Source organism: Triturus cristatus, chromosome 8 (genome assembly GCF_964204655.1).
Source record: "Triturus cristatus chromosome 8, aTriCri1.1, whole genome shotgun sequence".
In the NCBI taxonomy this organism is placed as follows: Eukaryota; Metazoa; Chordata; class Amphibia; order Caudata; family Salamandridae; genus Triturus; species Triturus cristatus.
This window is the reverse complement of record NC_140591.1, coordinates 320,731,674-320,752,831: the sequence shown is the minus strand read 5'-3', so window position 1 is coordinate 320,752,831 and position 21,158 is coordinate 320,731,674. Positions and strand designations below refer to the sequence as shown.

Here is a 21,158-nt window from a genome sequence, read left to right as displayed (position 1 = left end):
ATCAGCCCGAGGTTATCTAGAGTTACCAAAGCGGCCTGGCGAGCCCGGATTGGTCTTGGTCTGATAAAGGCACACATCCTGGGAGGTCAGCACTCGTCGGCATGTATTAGCTCTAGAATTACTACAGTTATCCAAGTAACAGATGGAGCGGTCAAAGGAACCATAACTGATTTAATGAGCCATTCGCATTTACACTGTACCGGCTGTGTGTACTTACACATGCATGGCTTAATCTTTGAGAAAAGCATGTGTTACTGGCAGGATCAACCAGGTAGCCGCACCTGCTGATGGGGTGGTGGGCCGCGTGCCCATCTCCCCGACCGGCAACCTTCATGCACCACTCCCTCTCAGGAGCCTGCCAGGGGACGGCACCAACCCACCTGGGTGGGAGGGCTCACTGGAGGGGTGTGGAGAGGTGCAGTCGCATGGGCACCGGCAGGCCCAGCCGTCTTCCCCGGAGGAGAGGCAGGCCGGCCGAGGTGCAGCCTGAGCAAGACGCAGGGGAGCCGGAGCCTGGCGGCAGCAGCACCCCTCGGAGCAGTTGTTCCGATCTGCTGTGGAAATGTGCTGGGCACAGAGGGGTGACGGTGTGGCGCGCGGGGCCTTTGGATCTGCTGAGCAGCAGCATCCAAGGGCCTGGCGCCACCCAACCCCTCCCGCTCGGGTCAGACATCTGGGAGTCACGAGCTGCCGGGGCCGCTCGGCCTTCACTCTGCTGGGTAGGGTCTCCCGCCAGGCAGCAGGCCCTCAAGTCGGACGGTTCATGCGGGGTGGAAGCACTTTGCTCGAAACAACAGCCGAGGATGGCCAAGCAATAAACGGACTGAGAGTGCCAAATCGATCAGAGTACAGCTGGGGCTTCCCCTGGCTGGCTTAGCGTCCCTGCCTGCTCCCAGGGCAAGCAGACTCGGAGAAAAAGGATCATCGGGAAGGGGCTGAGAGGCAGGTGCGTAACCGGGCCCCTGGGGGCCCAGATGCTGCCTTCCCCCGTTTCAGCATCACCGGACCTCACGGAGGTCTAACTGAGCAAACTTGGAAAAAAAGGACCATCAGGAAGGGGCTGAGAGGCAGGTGCATACCCGGGCCCCTGGGGGCCCCGGCGGGCGGGCCCAGGTGCTGCCTTCCCCATCTCAGTATCACCAAACCTCACGGAGGTCTAACTGAGCAAACTCGGAGAAAAAGGACCATCAGGAAGGGGCTGAGAGGCAGGTGCATACCCGGGCCCCTGGGGGCCCGGCAGGTGGGCCCGGCTGCTGTCTTCACCTTCTCAGCATCGCCAAACCTCACGGATGTCTAACTGAGCAAACTCGGAGAAAAAGGACCATCGGGAAGGGGCGGAGAGGCAGGTGCATACCTGGGCCCCTGGGGGCCCCAGCGTGCGGGCCCGGGTACTGCCTTCCCCCGTCTCGGGATCACTGGACCTCACGGAGGTCTGACTGAGCAAACTCGGAGAAATAGGACCATCGGGATGGGGCTGAGAGGCAGGAGTGCGTAATCGGGCCCCTGGGGTCCCACATCGGGGTGGCATGGGTGCTGCCTTTCCCGGTCTCGAGATCGCCCGACCTCACGGAGGTCTGACCCAGCAAGGTCGGAGAGAAAAGACCATCAGGAAGGGGCTGAGAGGCAGGTGCTTACCCGGGCCCCCAGGGGCCCGGGTTCTGCCTTTCCCGGTTTCAGAACCACCGGACATCATGGAGGTCTGACTGACCCTCTCCCTAGTAATCCGGAGGAAAATTACCCCCCTTTCTTGTAATCCGTGCACACGAGGTGACAGAGGGGACCCAAGGCGCAAATGTACCTGACCTCCTGGAGCCCTTTTTGGGACTTTCAGGCAAGCACGGCCATCTGGTCACCCCATTGGAAAGCATTGCGCGCGACCAGATGGCCAAGGGGTTAGGCGCGACCAGATGGCTGAAGGGATAGGCGCGACCAGATGGCCGAGGGGGCAGGCGCGACCAGATGGCCAAGGGTACAGGCGCGACCAGATGGCCAAGGGGACAGGCGCGACCAGATGGCCGGGCTCGAAACGGAAGCCATCTGGTCACTCTGTGCCCCAACAAAAGAGTGGGCTCCGGGGCATGGGGGACCAGAGGCCCAGGGACCCAGCTGGGCCCCAGACATGGAGTCTGCGAGGGGGACCAGACGGGCCCTCCGACCCGGGGCCTGCGGACACCTTGACAAGCAGGGGAGACCTGCATGGGATCAACAGACCCCTGTTCCGGGCCCTTGGCAGAGCGGCAGGCCGGAGGACGGGGCCCAGGGCCGGAGACCCCGACCCGGAGGCGCAGGGGAAGCCTCCCCGGGCCCGCCAGACCCCATGCCGGGCACCGTACCACGTGGCAGGACCCAGGACGGAGCCCGGGGTGGGGAGGCCACCCTACCCGGGCCCCTCAGGGGCCCCGGCTGGAGCTCCTGAACCCAGCCAAGCAAGGGGAGGCTCCCCGGCCACAACGGAACCCGGTCCCGGGCCTTTGGCAGTGCCTCAGCCTGGGGGACGGGGCCCAGGGCCGGAGCCCCCGACCAGGGGCCCGGAAGGGCCCCTTGTCCCAGCCGGAGCTCCCAGGCCCGGAGGCGCAGGGGAAGTCTCCCTGGGCCTGCCGGAACCTGTCCCAGGGCTGGGGCAGCATCCTGGCCCGTCCATCTGCCAGCTGAGGACCGCTAGGCCGAGAGGGGTCCCAGAGTACCCTGTCCCTAGTAATCCAGAGGAAGGCTATCCCCCTTTCTTGTAACCCGCGCGCACCACCGGGCCCGAAAGGACTCCCATCTGTCCAACCCAGAGCATTCGCGCTAGGGTTCCTGCCTGCCCACGTAGGGCTCGGGGGCTCCGGTTCCCGGGGGCTCGGGGACCCCGGCTGGGACTCAAGCCCGGGCAAGGACCACTGGAGCTCTCGGGCCCTGATGCCAGGAAGATGACTGCCTGGGAACCATGGAGCCCGTCCCAGACACTTTGCCACGCCGCGGGCCGGAGGAAGGAGCCCCGGAAGCCTGGGGAGGTGATGCCCGGGCATAGCCCATCTGGTCCCCGCCCCTAGTAATCCGGAGGAAGGCTACCCCTCTTTCTGGTAAACCATGATCACTGAGTGACAGAGGGGACTCTAGGCTCGGACGAACCCGACCTCCTGGAGCCCTGGCTGGGATCGGGGAAGCGAATGAGCCCCCATCGGGACTTCCAAGCTGGCCCGGCCATCTGGTCGCCCCATTGGAAAGCATTGCGTGCGACCAGATGGCCGAGGGAAAGGTGCGACCAGATGGCTGGGACCGAAAGGACTCCCATCTGCCTGTGCCGATCCATTGTGGTAGGGCTCCCGCCTGCCCTTGCAGGGCTCAGGGGCTGCAGGGCTCGGGGTGCTGCAGGGCTCGGGGTGCTGCAGGGCTCGGGAGATGAAGGGCTCGGTGGCTGCAGGTCTCGGGGTGGGGGGCTCGGAGACCCCACGCTGGGCCTTAGGCATGGGAGGCCCCCAGGAGCTCCAGGTGCCCGGACGCCCGGGGAACCATGGAGCCCGTTCCGGGCACTTTACCACGCCGCGGGCTGGAGGAGGGAGCCCCCGAAGCCTGGGCAGGTGTTGCCCGGGCATAGCTCATCTGGTCCCCGCCTGAGAACGGCCATCCCCGGGTGGGGCGTCCCGGCATACCCTGCCCCTAGTAATCCGGAGGAAGGCTACCCCCTTTCTGGTAAACCGTGTGCACCGAGTGACGGACGCACCCGACCTCCTGGAGCCCTGGCTGGGATCGGGGAGGCGAATGAGCCCCCATCGGGACTTCCAGGCCGGCCCGGCCATCTGGTTGCCCCATTGGAAAGCATCAAGTGCGACCAGCTGACTGAGGGAAAGGTGCGACCGAAAGGACTCCCTTCTGCCCGCGCCGATCCATAGCGGTAGGACTCCCGCCTGCCCTTGCAGGGCTCGGGGGCTGCAGGGAACGGGGACTGCAGGGCTTGGGGGGCTGCAGGGCTCGGGAGCTGCAGGGCCCCGGGGCTGCAGGGCTCGGGGGCTGAAGGGCACAGGGACTGCAGGGCTCGGGGGGCTGCAGGGCTCGGGGGATTCAGGGCTCCGGGGCTGCAGGGCTTGGGGGGGCTCGGAGACACCACGCTGGGCCTCAGGCATTGGAGGCCCGCAGGAGCTCCCAGGGCCCGGACGCCTGGGACCCATGGAGCCCGACCCGAGCACTTTGCCTTGCCGCAGGCTGGAGGAGGGAGCCCCAGACGCCGGGGAGGTGTCGTCCGGGCTTAGCCCATCTGGGCCCCGCCTGAGAACCGCCATCCCCAGGAGGGGTGTCCTGGCATACCCTGCCCCTAGTAATCTGGAAGAAGGCTACCCCCCTTTCTGGTAAACCGTGCGCACCGAGTGACGGAGGGGACCATAGGCCCCAACGCACCCAACCTCCTGGAGCCCTGGCTGGGATCGGGGAGGCGAATGAGCACCCATCGGGACTTCCAGGGCAGCCCGGCCATCTGGTTGCCCCACTGGAAAGCATTGCATGCGACCAGATGGCTGAGGGGATTGGTGCGACCAGATGTCCGGAACCGAAATGACCGCAATCTGCCCGCCCCAAGCCTTCACGGGTGGGCTTCCGCCTGCCCTTGCAGGGCTCGGGAGTTGAAGGGCACGTGGGCTGCAGGGCTCAGGGGCTGCAGGGCTGCAGGGCTGCAGGGCTCGGGGGCTGCAGGGCTCGGGGGGCTCAGAGACACCACGCTGGGCCTCAGGCATGGGAGGCCCGCAGGAGCTTCCAGGGCCCGGACGCCCGGGACACATGGAGCCCGACCCGAGCACTTTGCCTCGCCGCGGGCTGAAGGAGGAAGCTCCAGACGCCGGGGAGGTGTCGTCCGGTCTTAGCCCATCTGGTCCCTGCCTGAGAACCGCCTTCCCCAGAAGGTGCGTCCCAGCATATCCTGCCCCTAGTAATCCGGAGGAAGGCTACCCCCCTTTCTGGTAAACTGTGTGATCCGAGTGACGGAGGGGACCATAGGCCCAGACGCACCCGACCTCCTGGAGCCCTGGCTGGGATCGGGGAGGTGAATGAGCCCCCATCGGGACTTCCAGGGCAGACCGGCCATCTGGTCGCCCCATTGGAAAGCATTGCGTGCGACTAGATGGCCGAGGGTATTGGTGCGACCAGATGACCGGGACCGAAAGGACTCCCATCTGCCCGCGCCGAGCCATAGCGGTAGGGCTCCCGCCTGCCCTTGCAGGGCTCCGGGGCTCTGCACCAGGGACACTTGTCCCGGGCAGATGGACACTTGGCAGGCCACAGGACGTGGGCTCCCAGGCCCTGACCGCAACTCAGGAGGCCTGGGCGGGTCCCTGCTTCTCAACGAAGCCAGGCCGGGGAGATCGGGGAGCCTGCCCAAGCACGAGGGACCCCAGTCCCGGGCACACGGTCCCTCAGGTTGTGTGCTCGTTTTCCACAATTTTTTTTCAAAATTGTGCGTAGTGCAAAGTCCGCCCAGCCCCTACTCAGGACGTGCGCTCGTTTTCCACAATTGTTTTCAAAATTCTGCGTAGTGGCGCTACGCAAAGTCCACTCAGCCCTACTCATAACACCTCACCTTGGGAGGCATACAGATTTGACACGTCCCTAGGTTTACATTACTTTGTAAATCTGGGGCAGCATCAAATTCCATGGGTATTTGCGTGGGAAAGCCTACAGCAAAGCCCATGTAATGTCTCCTGGGCGCAGAGTAAGGTGACGCAGCAATTTGCACTGCGTCGCCTTACTCATGATTTATGAGGTCACTAAAAGCCATGCAGGGTGACTTTGCGTGGCTTCTTAAATCGAATTGAGAGCCCGGCATCACGCATGTACCACATTACGTGTTGAAAAAAGTGATGCAGGGCTCTCATAAATAAGCCTCTTAGCTCGCTGTCCTAAAGTAAAAAATAAATAAAAATAATAATTTAAGGGGGTAACTAAGGGATACGCCCCCCTAGTAGGTAGGACCCACCTAATGCAGCCCATTTTGAGACCCAGGGACCCCATTTCCAGGGACCTGGATTTATTATTTAAGGGGAAGGGGGGCCACGCCCCCCTCCTCCCTGAGCCGTTTTGAGCCCCAGGCATCCCATACGATGGGACACAATGTGTTAATTAAGGGTAGGGGGCGTGCGCCCCCCCACCCCAGGCCTCATTTAAAAAACTATTAGTGTTCATTTATTTCATTCTGAATGTCTCACTGGGCGCATCAAACATTGCATTTTAAAACTGAGTGTTTTATTTGGATGTAGTGTTGTGTAGTGAAGATATGGTCTAAGTATTGCCAGGGGAATGTACAATGTCAGGCAAATTGCATTCTATTAGATGGTACAGAGAAGTGGCATGAATGACTATTTTTTTTAAAAGTGCTTTCATGCAATACAAAGTTGACTTTAAAGTGCCTTTGATGTAATAGAATGAGTCAAAATGGCTTCCCTCACACCCAGCAGTATAATATGTAATGGATTCTACTTAATGAAGAATTGTAGGATGCTGCTAGAGTTGAAGACATGTAAAAAGACATTATCCAGCTCCCATTTGTTTTCCTCTTGTAAGTGTTACTAAGGGGCTGCACAATGCTGCAGGTTTAGATGATGATCAGTCGGCCTGAGGAATGTCATAGGAGCTTGAGCCGTGGGGAATATATATATATATATTTTTTACAAAGTCAGTGTCATTTATTGGCAGGGCGTTTCTAAGCATGGGATAATGTTAAAAACTGAAGGTTCATAAAACGCATTTATATACAATAAATGATGTTTTTGACAACCTATTCAAACCTACTGCCAGTCTATTAAGGGTCTGATTTTCCTCATTCTGATTCTATGTGCAAGTTTGTTATCACAGATATATGGTTACATGTTTGCCATCATGTTGTACAGTGCTCTGATACCCGAAAGGGTCATGTTCACACTATATAAAACTCAATAAATAAATAAAGGCAGTAGTTTCCCTGCACGCACAAGCGTGGTCAGGTCAGATCTCGCCTGGAGGCAGCATATTTAAATCTCCTGCAAAATGGGAGCACACACTAAGGGACATATTTATAACAGAATGGAGAAGCGTGGCATTCAGAAAACATTGCTAACACCACGCTTCTCCATTCTGAAAAGGCAGGGATGTACCGTATTCACAAGAATGCGGCGCACCCCTGCGTTTCCCCATGCACTGGTGCGGAGTTCAGCTGCCTAGCACCAACACAGACACCCTTGCACCATAGTGCAAGGGTGGTTGCGTTGGGGAAAGATTGTTTATGTGCAAGGTCCTCCTTCCTGCACATAAACAATCTTTAAATGTTGTTTTGCAACTTCTATGTATGCTGCTTAATAGGGGGCAGCCTCAAAATCAATGGGTGTTGCAGTGGAACGCCCGCCACAACATCCATTGCCCTCCCCTTTCAAGCTAAATACAGCGTGTAAGGGTGCCTTATTTATAAGGTAGTGTTAATCCACATTAAGTGACTTATCGCTGCCTTGTAAATAAGGCGAGGCCCCTAGCACCATCACAATGTCACTGAAAGTGATGCTGTGGTGGCGATAGGGGCTTGTAGATATGCCTCTACGTGTGCTCTCAGCTGGTGGTAGATTTGAAAATGCTCCAGCTGGCTGGGAGCAGACATGTTCTGTTTCCCTGTCCGCGCTGATGCTGGCAGGGAAACAGAACAAAAAGGTAATGTGCCAACAAGGGATTTTGTTTAAAGAAATTGTATATTTTTTTAGTTTTAAAAAATTAATTCGGAAATGAGCTCAAGACTGATACTCAACAACATGTTAATTAGCTGAATTAATCAAATATGAAAAACACACACGAGGTATCTATTTCGTGAAAAAATCACAAATCATTTTATATATGCAATCAATAAAAAGGAGTACAAATGAACAATTAAATGTGCGGTGTCACATGAAAAGAGAAAAGAATAAATGTTATCCACATTTCATGACACAAAATATCTAATCCAAAAGGTAACACAGAGATCTATCTCTTATTAGGAGAGCAATCAACTGTACAAAGATGTTATGGATATAGATAGTGTAGTCGACGTTTCGGTCTGTAATGGCGTCAATCCGTCAGACCATCTTCAGGACAGTAGAGATTTCTAAAAAGGACACTTGTGATTTATTGTATTCAGTCTAGGAAGAAGCAATTTTATCTCCTCCTCAAATGGATTGTGCTGGTTCCGATCCTAATTGGATGAGGATATTACTTCCTAATATCTATGGAGGGGTATAACAACACTGCAGGGCAGCACCATGAGTGTAATATTCTTGTTTGTCGAAAGGGGGAGGCAATCCTTCCTGATTTAAGGTTCTTTATTGGGAACTCTGTGATGACAATTTCTATCACAGAGGAAACGAATTCAACAACCGTCCGCAGGGAAACAGAACACATATTGCTCCCGTCCGGAGGGAGCAGCATAAATAGCTGCTCCCTCCAGGTTGTAGCAATTCCAGCTTCCGCACCATGCGATATGCCGGCTGTGGCTGTTAGTGCCCTGGGGCTCCCCGCACAGCCCCCAACATGTACTTGATGGGTGACCACCCACCTATTTATATTGGAGGTCCCAGGGGATGGGGCCCCCGGGAGCTGTGTGGCCCCCCTCCCCGTTAAAAACGCCCATGGGGGTGGGGTCCTTGGGGTCTGAGATGGCTCGGGCGGCGGGACACACAGCCTCCCTCTATTTCGTATTATATTTGGCCCAGAGAATGGGTTCCCCGCGGCCTAATAAGGCTTGGGGAGGCACCTGCCCCCCCCTCCTCTTTTTCATTTGGTTTGGTTGTCATCAGTATGTCATAAATGATGTCATGAGTGATGTAACATGTGAGGTCATAAGCAGTGCATGGGGGCGCAACTTATAGTTAGTGCTACTAACTATAACCGGTGAATTTCTTTTTTTTATTTGCAGTTCAAAACTTCAATGTTGTCACTGACAAATTCACCTAACGATAACATTATTTTAACCTTTGTTTTTTTTTTGTGTGAAAAAAAGACTCACACTATATATTTATATATATTTATTTTTAATTTGCTAATAACTTTGGCAGCTTTGGACGAATATTCACAAAACTTTCCCAAAAAAGGTTCACACGCCTCAGCTCCTTCCTGGAAAGTTTCAGAGTGATCTGTCAAATGGTGGCAAACAAAAAGGAGGGAGGGGTCCCTAAACGCAATTGCTCATTCATAATTCTGTTGGGAAATTGAACAGCGATCGTGTGAAAACGGCTGAACAGAATTGGTTTAGAAAGCGTGCTTTTTAGGTCTCGCCTTGCTATCGCGTAAGCGATCGCAAAGCGAGACTATTGTGGGGTTTGAAAAGTGCTGCTAAAAAGCGGATTGCATGGCTAGCACGCGCACAATCACGCGCATCGTGCCGCCATGCAATCCGCTTTTTGGGAGCACTTCAAAGGGTCCGCTGCCCCGCCCCCACCAAACACGCGTGACACGCTAAGCCGGGCTTCTTAATCCCAGCAACCAAATGTGAGAGCCACTCTTTCAACCACCCCAGCCCCCACTAACAACAACAAGGTCCGCTCCCCCCGCCAAGCATCCTACAAAACTGTCCCGGCCCTCGAGCTGTTGCTGCCTTCTGTCTGCCTCATTCATTGCTTCCTACACATCAGCTTTACTTGCTTTTCCCTGTCCCCACAACAGGCAACATACACAAGCCCTTTTGCTTCCTGCAAGCTATTTACTTCACGCACAAAAATCTGAGGTTTCCACAATTCACAGCTACTTTTCGGTATTAAAACACTAATCCCACTGCTGCGCTGGCTAGTGCCCTGTCACAAGGCACCTTAATTCCACATGGAAACACACTTACAAACACAGGGCAAAATGCAAAGTACTGTGGTGGGGGAGGGAGGGGAGCGCGCACAAGCCCAAAGACGTGCAAGCCCGCTCCATTCATCAGCTTTTGGATGTTATAAAATCCACAGTAGTTTAATACACCATAACATAACAAAACATAGCCTAGCATAACATAAAATAACAGCATAACATAACAGAACATAGCCTAACATAACAAAACATACCATTACATAACATAATAAAACATAGCCTAGCGTTGCATACCATTGCATAGCATACCATAACTTAACAAAACATAACATAACAAAACATAGCCTCACCTAACATAACATAACAAATCATAACATAGCATAACAAAACATAACATAGTATAGCATAACATAACATAGTACAGCATAACAAAACAAAGCATAGCATAACAAAACATAACAAAACATAGCATAGCATCACAAAACATAGCATAGCATAACAAAACAAAGCCTAGCATAGCAAAATACAACAAAACATAGCATAGCATAACAAAACATAGTATAGCATAAAAAAACACAACAAAAAATAGCATAACAAAAAATATCAAAACAAAACATAGCATAGCATAACAAAGCATAGCATAATAAAACAAAGCATAGCATAACAAAACATAGCATAGCATAACAAAACATAGCATAGCATAACAAAAATAGCATAACAAAACTCAACACATAGCATAACAAAACAGCAAAACAAAGCAAAGCATTGCATAACAAAACACAACAAAACGTAGCATAGCATACCAAAACATAGCATAGCAAAACATAGCATAGCATAGCATAGCAAAACATAGCATAACAAAACAAAGCATAGCATAACAAAACAAAATATAGCATAACAAAACATAGCATAACATAACAAAACACAACAAAACGTAGCATAACTAAACACAGACACAGGGCAAAATGCAAAGTACTGTGGTGGGGGAGGGAGGGGAGAGCGCACAAGCCCAAAGACGTGCAAGCCCGCTCCATTCATCAGCTTTTGGATGTTATAAAATCCACAGTATTTTAATACACCATAGCATAACATAACAAAACAAAACAAAACATAGCCTAACATAAAATAACAGCATAACATAACAGAACATAGCCTAACATAACAAAACATACCATTACATAACATAATAAAACATAGCCTAGCGTTGCATACCATTGCATAGCATACCATAACTTAACAAAACATAACATAACATAACAAAACATAGCCTCGCCTAACATAACATACCATAACAAATCATAACATAGCATAACAAAACATAATAGTATAGCATAACATAGTATAGCATAACAAAACAAAGCATAGCATAACAAAACATAACAAGACATAGCATAGCATCACAAAACATAGCAAAACAAAGCCTAGTAATAGCAAAACACAAAACATAGCATAGCATAACAAAACATAGTATAGCATAAAAAAACACAACAAAAAATAGCATAACATAACAAAAATATCAAAACATAGCATAGCATAACAAAGCATAGCATAACAAAACATAGCATAACAAAACATAGCATAAGAAAAAATAGCATAGCATAACAAAACTCAACACATAGCATAACAAAACCTAGCAAAACAAAGCAAAGCATTGCATAACAAAACACAACAAAACGTAGCATAGCATAACAAAACATAGCATAGCATAACAAAACATAGCATAGCAAAACAAAACATAGCACAACACAACACAACAAAACATAGCATAGCATCACAAAACATAGCATAACAAAACATAGCATAACAAAACAAAGCATAGCATAACAAAATACAACAAAACAGCATAGCATAAAACATAGCATAGCATAATAAAACACAACATAGCATAACAAAATATAGCATAACAAAGCATAGCATAACATAACAAAACACAACAAAACGTAGCATAACTAAACATAAAATAGCATAGCAGAACAAAACAGAACAAAACAGCATAGCGTAACAAAAAATGGCATAACAAAACAAAAGATAGCATAGCATAACAAAGCATAGCATAACAAAACAAAACATAACAAAACATAGCATAGCATAACAAAATACAACAAAACACAACAAAACATAGCATAGCATTACTAAACAAAACATAGCATAAAAAAACATAGCATAGCATATCAAAACAAAACATAGCATAGCATAGCAAAACATAGCATAGCATAACAAAACATAGCATAGCAAAACACAACAAAGCATAGCATAACACAACCCAACAAATCACAGCATAGCATAACAAAACATAGCATAGCATAACAAAATACAACAAAACACAACAAAACATAGCATTACTAAACAAAACATAGCATAAAAAACATAGCATAGCAGATCAAAACAAAACATAGCATAGCAAAACATAGCATAACAAAACATAGCATAGCAAAACACAACAAAGCATAGCATAACACAACCCAACAAATCACAGCATAGCATAAAAAAGCATAGCATAGCATAACAAAACATAGCATAGCATAACAAAATACAACAAAACACAACAAAACATAGCATTACTAAACAAAACACAGCATAGCATAAAAAAACATAGCATAGCATATCAAAACAAAACATAGCATAACATAGCATAGCAAAACATAGCATAGCATAACAAAACATAGCATAGCAAAACACAACAAAGCATAGCATAACACAACCCAACAAATCACAGCATAGCATAACAAAGCATAGCATAACAAAACATAGCATAGCAAAACAAAACATAGCATAACAAAACAAGGCATAGCATAACAAAACACAACAAAACATAGCATAGCATAACAAAACGCACCAAAACATAGCATAACTAAACAAAACATAGCATAGCATAAAAAAACATAGAATAGCATAGCATATCAAAACAAAACATAGCATAGCATAGCATAACAAAACATAGCATAGCATAACAAAACAAAGCATAGCGTAGCAAAACACAACAAAGCATAGCATAGCAAAACATAGCATAGCATAGCAAAACATAGCATAGCATAACAAAACAAAACATAGCATAACTAAACAAAACATAGCATAACTAAACAAAACATAACATAGCATAAAAAAATGGAATAGCATATCAAAACATAGCATAAAAAAGCATAGCATAGCATAACAAAACATAGCATAGCATAGCAAAACACAACAAAACATAGCATAGCTTAACACAACACACTAAATCACAACATAGCATAACCAAGCATAACAAAACACAACACAACATAGCATAGCATCACAAAACATAGCATAACATAGCATAACAAAAAATAACATAACAAAACGTAGCATAACAAAACACAACAAAACATAGCATAGCATAACAGAGCATAGCATAACAAAACACAACAAAACAGCATAGCATAACAAAACATAGCATAGCATAACAAAACATAGCATAGCATAACAAAACACAACATAGCATAGCATAACAAAACATAGCATAACATAACAAAACAAAACGTAGCATAACTAAACACAAAATAGCATAGCATAACAAAACACAACAAAACAGCATAGCATAACAAAAAATGGCATAACAAAACAATACATAGCATAGCATAACAAAACATAGTATAGCATAACAAAATACAACAAAACACAACAAAACATATAGCATAACTAAACAAAACACAGCATAGCATAAAAAAACAGAATAGCATATCAAAACAAAACATAACAAAGCATAGCATAACAAAGCATAGCATAGCAAAACACAACAAAGCATAGCATAACCCAACACAACAAATCACAGCATAGCATAACAAAACATAGCATAGCAAAACAAAACATAGCATAACAAAACAAAGCATAGCATAACAAAACACAACAAAACATAGCATAGCATCGCAAAACATAGCATCGCAAAACATAGCATAGCATCGCAAAACATAGCATAGCATAACAAAACATAGCATAGCATAGCAAAATATAGCATAGCATAACAAAACACAACAAAACATAGCATAGCATAACAAAACACAACAAAACATAGCATAGCATAACTAAACAAAACATAGCTTAGCATAAAAAAACATAGAATAGCATAGCATATCAAAACAAAACATAGCATAAAAAAGCATAGCATAACAAAACATAGCATAGCAAAACACAACATAGCATAGCATAAGACAACACAACAAATCACAGCATAGCATAACAAAGCATAGCAAAACAAAACATAGCATAACAAAACAAAGCATAGCATAACAAAAAACAAAACATAGCATAGCAAAACACAGCATAGCATAACAAAACATAGCATAGCATAACAAAACATAACATAGCATAACAAAACACAACAAAGCATAGCATAACACAACACAACACAGCATAGCATAACTAAACAAAACATAGCATAGCATAAAAAACATGGAATAGCATAGCATATCAAAACAAAACATAGCATAAAAAAGCATAGCATAGCATAACAAAACATAGCATAGCATAACAAAACATAGCATAGCAAAACACAACACAACATAGCATAGCTTAACACAACACAACAAATCACAGCATAGCATAACAAAGCATAGCATAACAAAACACAACAAAACATAGCATAGCAAAACAAAACATAGCATAACAAAACAAAGCATAGCATAACAAGACACAACAAAACATAGCATAGCATCACAAAACATAGCATAGCATAACAAAACACAACATAGCATAGCATAACAAAAAATAACATAAAACAAAACATAGCATAACAAAGCATAGCATAACAAAACACAACAAAACGTAGCATAGCATAACTAAACAAAACATAGCACAGCATAAAACATAGCATAACAAAACAAAACATAGCATAACAACGCATAGCATAACAAAACATAGCATAGCATAAAAAAACATAGCATAACAAAACACAACAAAACATAGCATAGCATAACAAAACATAGCATAGCATAACAAAGCATAGCTAAACAAAACATAGCATAACAAAACATAGCATAACAAAACACAACAAAACATAGCATAACAGAACATAACAAAACATAGCAAAGCATAGCATAGCAAAACAAAACATAGCATAACAAAACAACACATAGCATAGCAAAACACAACAAAACATAGCATAGCATAACAAAACAAAACATAGCATAGCATAACAAAACATAGCATAGCATAACAAAACAAAGCATAGCATAGCAAAACATAGCATAGCATAGCATAAGAAAACATAACATTGCATAGCATAACATAACATAAGAAAACATAGCATTAAGTTTGATAAACTCATAGTAGCGGGCTAGCTAGCTTTAATGGGCAGTGAGTGTAAGCAACTCCATAAACCCAGAAGCAGTCACTCGGTCACCTTTGCTCTTGTATTGCAGTGGCTTTGTTTATTAAACAGTGCCCATATTTATACTGTTAGCACTTTACTTGTGTAAATTTCAGGGCTCACAAAACTTTGATGAATCGAAATTCACAACTGAGGCTGTTAAGTTCGTGCTATATAGAACCCTAAGGATAAATAAAAAACATTGCCATTTACAATGTGAATAGCTCCAACAAACACAAGACCTTTTTCAAAGTACAAAACATTGCCATTTACAATACCAATAGCATCAGCTCCAACAAATGCGAGACCTATTGCATTTCCAATGCTTGTTATGATTTGAAGTAAATCCGTTCAGTAGTTTTTGAAAAATGAAAGTAAAAAAACGTTGTATGTCCGGACGGTTGGGTTCGTGGACAGCTCTTGAGAGTCCTGCGACCATGCAACTTAAAAAAAAAAGAAGGAAAAAAAATACAGCGATCTGATTGGCCGAGGGGGCTTTTTCCTGTTGTCTGTCTCACTCCTGCAAGAGCATAAAGCTCTTGCGAACTCCAGTGGAACGTTGCACTGTGATTGGGTGACAGCAACATGAAGAGAAATGTTGTGGCCCCTATTTCATGAAATGAGGACTTTGTCTGCGTGTCCTAAAAAATGTAAAATAAAAATTGCATAAGGGGGCAGGGTAGTGGTACCAGGATCCCATAGACCATGTGTGACCTGAATCCAAATGTCTTGTGAACATTTTGGGGGGAGGCGGGGTTTCAGGCATTCGGGAGGCTCATGGGAGTCCAAGGGGTCGTGCAGACTTCCAAGGGTGTATAGGATGTGTTGAGGTATATTAGGCATACCTTGCAGCACATGCCTGTCACTCTGAAGAGTGGTGTGTATGGAACAGCGCCTCCCCCACACACCTTACAACGCATTCCCATTGCCCTGGGGAGTGGTCTATGTGGAAAATCCACTCCCTGCACACACCGTACAATGCATGCCCATTGCCATGGGGAATGATCTGTATGGAGAAGCCACTCTTTCCACCCCCCAGCACACACCCATCACTGTGGGGAGTGGTCTATGTGGAGAGGACACACATTTCACCCATCCCACAATGCACGCCCATTACACTGGGGAATGGTCTGTGCAGAGAACACACTCCCTCCCCACAACTTACAGTGCACACTAGAGTAGTATGTACTTTAAAGATGTTGTATTAAAAGGGAATTTGGGGTGTTTTACAAAAAAAAGTATACTGAAGTTTGTGGTCCTCTCATGGGAGTCGGACAAATGTCTTCAAACTTTTTTTGCTCTGAGCCCCCCCAAGCAAAATGTTTTGTAGTTGGGCCCCCCTCAAAAATTATATGGCAAGAATATGGGGAGTGGGAGGGCGGGTAATGATCACTGGGGGCGGGGATCATGAGATTTTCAGGGGTGCTTTTCTGTAGCTCGTAAACCACACGAAACGTGGGACTTCATAAGAAGCAACAGCATCAAACAAGAACATAATCGACCAAAAACACTACTGCCGTAATTGGGGTGCCGTGGGACCAAATACACTCCACCTGCTGCACTAATGATGGTTGCAGCCCTGAAAAGCAGCCTATCTCCTCTTCTTTCACTCCTTTCCTACAATGTCTGACCATAACTTCAACCTCGAAACAAGTTCGGTCTCATTCTGAAAGAAAATAATCTACTGCATACTGCCAACCTTTTTTGCACCAAGAGCACCATCTACTCCAATGCTAGCAAGGAAAATGAGCCCCACACTTCTTATTGTAAAACATTCATAATTGTGATGCAGTGGGACCCTGGGCAAAAGTGTCACCGCACCTGTTTCACTAATGATAGGTACTGCCTTGCTGTTGCCTCTGATGTTTGTTAACATGGGCTCTCATTTCACACCATCCCTCTCCCTCCCATCTCTCATCATCCCTCTCCCTCCCATCTCTCAGCATCCCGCTTATCTCACTGATGCCCAAATGAAGGGGTCTCCTCTGCTTCATTTTCCCCTCCCATGGGCCATTGCTCCAAGGCTCAAATAAACACTGGTACAGCAAGTATGCCCTGGGCCTCTAATGCAGCTGCAGCACCAATGATACCTACAGCTCTGCAAAGCAGGCTGTCTACTCTGCCCACTCAACAGGGCAATTACTTTGAGGCCAGATACCTAAAGCAGGCTTTATGCCCATTTGTATAAAAATACAACAAAAAAAGCAAATTTAGCCCCCAACCTCCTCTGTTGTTTAGGCCCTGTTCCGTGCACAACAATGGTGACCTGGGCCCTAATGCTAGCACGGAAAATGCACCCCATGTTCTTTTTCATAATAAGACTGCCATAAGTGGGGTCTAGTGCCCACTTATGGTGGGAGGAGGGCTCCTGTGCTGTGAAACAGCATTTTGCAGCAGCTCGTTTTATACAGTGTAATACAATTTTAAAACAAGGACATTCACAGCGCTTTCTGTCACAGACTGGGACCTCATAGCACAATAAACAAGTCACTATTCCTCACTGCACTAATCCGGATTTAATTCTGTGACTCCCTGGTCACACACGAAGACATCTGCAGTGATCACATTAGCCAACTGAAGTTTCATAAGATAAAAGAGTATACTTTCCTTTTGATTAGTTTAACTTGCATTTATTTTTCATTTGAGGTGTGTGCATGTTTTTATATGCAATTACACAAAGGTGGAAAAAAAACAATAAAATGCCAATTTTTTCCTTCTTTTAGCCATGTGTTGAACCCCTACTTCACACTCACTGGTCCCGCTCCATGCCACTCAGTAGTACCATCCTCACACTTTATTATGGGGTTTAATGCATGTAAATGAAGACAGCCTAGAAAGGCACCTTTCGCGCTTCCAGGCTATCTTTATTTTATATATATTTAATCTTTATTTCGGCCAATTTGGCCATAAAAGATATACACAAGAAATACATATGAACATATAAAACCGTCAAAGAAAAATAATCAGGAAACACATCAGATAAAAGACCATACAATTAAAATTAGTACTTAAAATTAGGTGGGAGCCTGCGACTTTAAAATACGGGTACGAATATACCAGACATTAGTAAGAAATTTGGCTAGTGCAAACACAATTGGACCTGAAACGTCAGTTTTTAAAATTCTATACACCGGGAGGTACTCCCTAAAACCAAGGTTTCTAATAAGTGGTAGGAGCCAATATTTCCTGGCGGCCTTGTAAGTTGGACAAAACAAGACCACATGCAGATCGCTTTCCTCCGCTCCCACACATGTCGGACATAGCTTGGTAGATGGCAGTGTTGACCAGGAGCAGGTGTAAGATCGCAGAGGCAATGTGCCATATCTCCATTGGAGAAATAGCTTCCTGGCCAACACAGGAGACATAGCGTCCAGAACCCTCTCCAGCCGGTATGAGTCCTTGCTTTGCGCGAATACAAATGTTAATGACCCCTCATTCTTGCAGTCTAGGGCCATAGCTAATTTCTGCTCGTGGTAAGCACTGACCAAAGCTCTTCGTGGGATCCTTAGTGAGGCGTTAGCTGGATCCGACCACAGGTCAGGGAGCCCCAATCCCATACAGGACCTTTTTATATATTTTATCCACGGGATCTGTAGAGCTTTGGGGTGGGTTAGAAACTCCCTCAGTTCCGCCCTATAAGAAGAAAGTTCTTTGCTGCTCCATAGCCTTCGCCAGAAGACTATGGGTCTGAGACCTAGTTCGTCTGCTATTGGTCTCAGACCCAGGTCCATCCTCAGGGGGAGGAGCGGGGTACTGGACGGGAGTGCTACTATCTGTCTAATGAAGTTGCTCTCAGTTATAGACAAGCTGCAGGAAGCTGTGTGACCCCACAGTTCCGCCCCGTACATCAGAGCTCCTCTAGCCTGTGCCTTGTATATCTGGATAAGCGGCCCCAGCGGTCGATATGTGGAGCTTTTCATCAACCGAGCAATGCCGCCAGTGGTCTGCACTAATTTGAGATTAACCCTAGTCTGGTGAGTTCCCCAAGACATGGTTTCATTCAACGTTACACCTAGATATTCAAAGGTGGAGACTCTCTCTAAACGTGATGCTCCCAGTAAGGGGTTCGGGCGTGATCTTGGGGTTGGGTTCAGGACCATAAACTTGGTTTTGTTAGCATTGATTTCTAACCCCCTATCTGTGCTGAAAGCCACAAAAGAGTCAAGGATCCTCTGTATCCCCATGGGGGTTTTGGACAGCAGCAGGGTGTCATCTGCAAACATGATTGCAGGCACCCTGCTGCCATTCAATTTTGGGGCATCAGTGTATTCAGTTCCATTGAGATGGGCGATTACCCCGTTGACAAAGAGGCAGAACAGGGTCGGTGCCAGTACACAGCCCTGTCTAACCCCCCTGTCAACGGGGAATCTGTCCGTTAATTCCCCAAGTTTCCCGCACCTGACCCGGGCATAGTTATTATGGTGCAATCTCTTTAAAATTATCAGGATGTCAGGGGGGACCCCCATCTCAGCCAGAACACTCCAGAGTTTCCCTCTGGGCACGAGGTCAAACGCAGCCCTCAGGTCCACAAATATAGTGTATAAACTACCCCCTTCCAATATTGCTGCCCTCCAATAGATAACGTTAAGACGAAAAACCTGGTCCACTGTAGAAACTCCCTTTCTAAATCCCGCCTGGTACGGACTGAGGGCGCCCGTTTCCTCCACCCAGTCCTGAAGCCGATTCAGCAGTATCCTGCCAAACAGCTTCTGTGACACGTCAATTAAACTGATTGGTCTGTAGTTGGCTGGGAGCAGGGGCGAGCCCTTTTTAAATATAGGAACCACCTCTGCCCCCAGCCAAGTACTCGGAATTTCCATACCACACAAAACTCCATTAAACACAGCAGCCAGATAGGGGGCCCAAACACCGGGCTCCTGCTTGAACAGGTCCCCGGGCAGGCCATCCAGTCCTGGCGCCTTTCCACCTTTAAGTCCCATTAATGCTACCTTCACCTCCCTCACTGTTATCAAATCCCCGCCATACTCTGCCAGTCCAGTACCGAAGTCAATCTTAGTTTCTCCCAGCTCAGAACTGTAGAGAGACTGGAAGTGTGCCTGCCACACCCCTGCTGCAATATTTGGCTCTATTGCCGAATGGAGGTTCCCCGACCCCCCGTTTACTACTCTCCAAAACATTCGGTGGTCTCTTGTTGCGAGGGAAGTGGTGAGCTCCTCCCACTGGGTCTCCTCCCATTCGGTTTTAGCATGGATGACCAGTTTTTTATAAGCCCGTCTACTTTCTCGCAGCTTCTCTCTGCCTGTTCCCTCCTTGATGCTTCTGAGGAGTTCTCCCTTTGCCTTCCTGCAGGCTGCATTGTACCATAAGGACTTATGTTGCTGGATCCTCCTCTGAGTCTGGACCCTGGTAAAAAGCTCAGAGGCCGCTCCCTTTATAAGGTCCTCATGAGCCGGATATAATTTCTCATGGTGGACTATATTGCCCACATCGTTGGCTAGCTCTCCCACTTTTTCCAAAATAGGGATTAAACCTGCGTAGAGCTTCGAAAGTTTCACTTGGCTCGTAGCTAGTTTATCCCACCTGATTCTTCTCCTGTTATTATCTAATAGTAGTTCAGGTTTGAACTCCTGCATGGTTGTTATGGAGGCCTTTGGCCCTGGATGGCTAAGATCGAGTTCAAGGGCGTTAGGGTCACTATCCAGTCTCTCCACAACCCTAAAGTCCAGGATAGAAGACCAGTTCACTATCTGTACAAGGGCATAGTCCAAGCGGGACTCTCTTCCCACTCTGTTGTACGTGGTTTTGCTTGGTACATCAGACTTAATACGTCCATTGCAAGCTCTAATTCCATGCTTTAGGGTGAGGGCAGTAATCTGCAATGCCACAGGCGTCCATGACTTTGGGGAAGGTGCTACAACAGAGGGTACTGACCACCTGAACTCTTCTTCCATGGGAAATCCCTCTACGAGGCCGACCAGCGGCTCGAAATGGGAATTTAAATCCCCTCCCACTATGTAAGGGATATCTCTTGGCATTTCCGCTAAATATACTGAAAGCTCCTCTATAGTGGGAGATTCACGCGAAGCTCCCACTGGCCTGGAGTAAATATTTATCAGGGCAAGTTTCGCTA

General features: G+C 47.2%; 1 non-coding gene across 1 annotated transcript in view; it reads right to left on the bottom strand.

Moving 5' to 3' along the window:
• The window catches only part of LOC146802051 (18S ribosomal RNA), a 1,819-nt gene extending 1,545 nt beyond the window's left edge, over positions 1 to 274 (bottom strand). Inside the window, exon 1 of the ribosomal RNA XR_014968419.1 lies at positions 1 to 274. This exon is cut by the window's left edge and continues 1,545 nt beyond it. This is a non-coding gene — a ribosomal RNA (18S ribosomal RNA).
• Between the last annotated feature and the right edge of the window lie 20,884 nt (positions 275 to 21,158).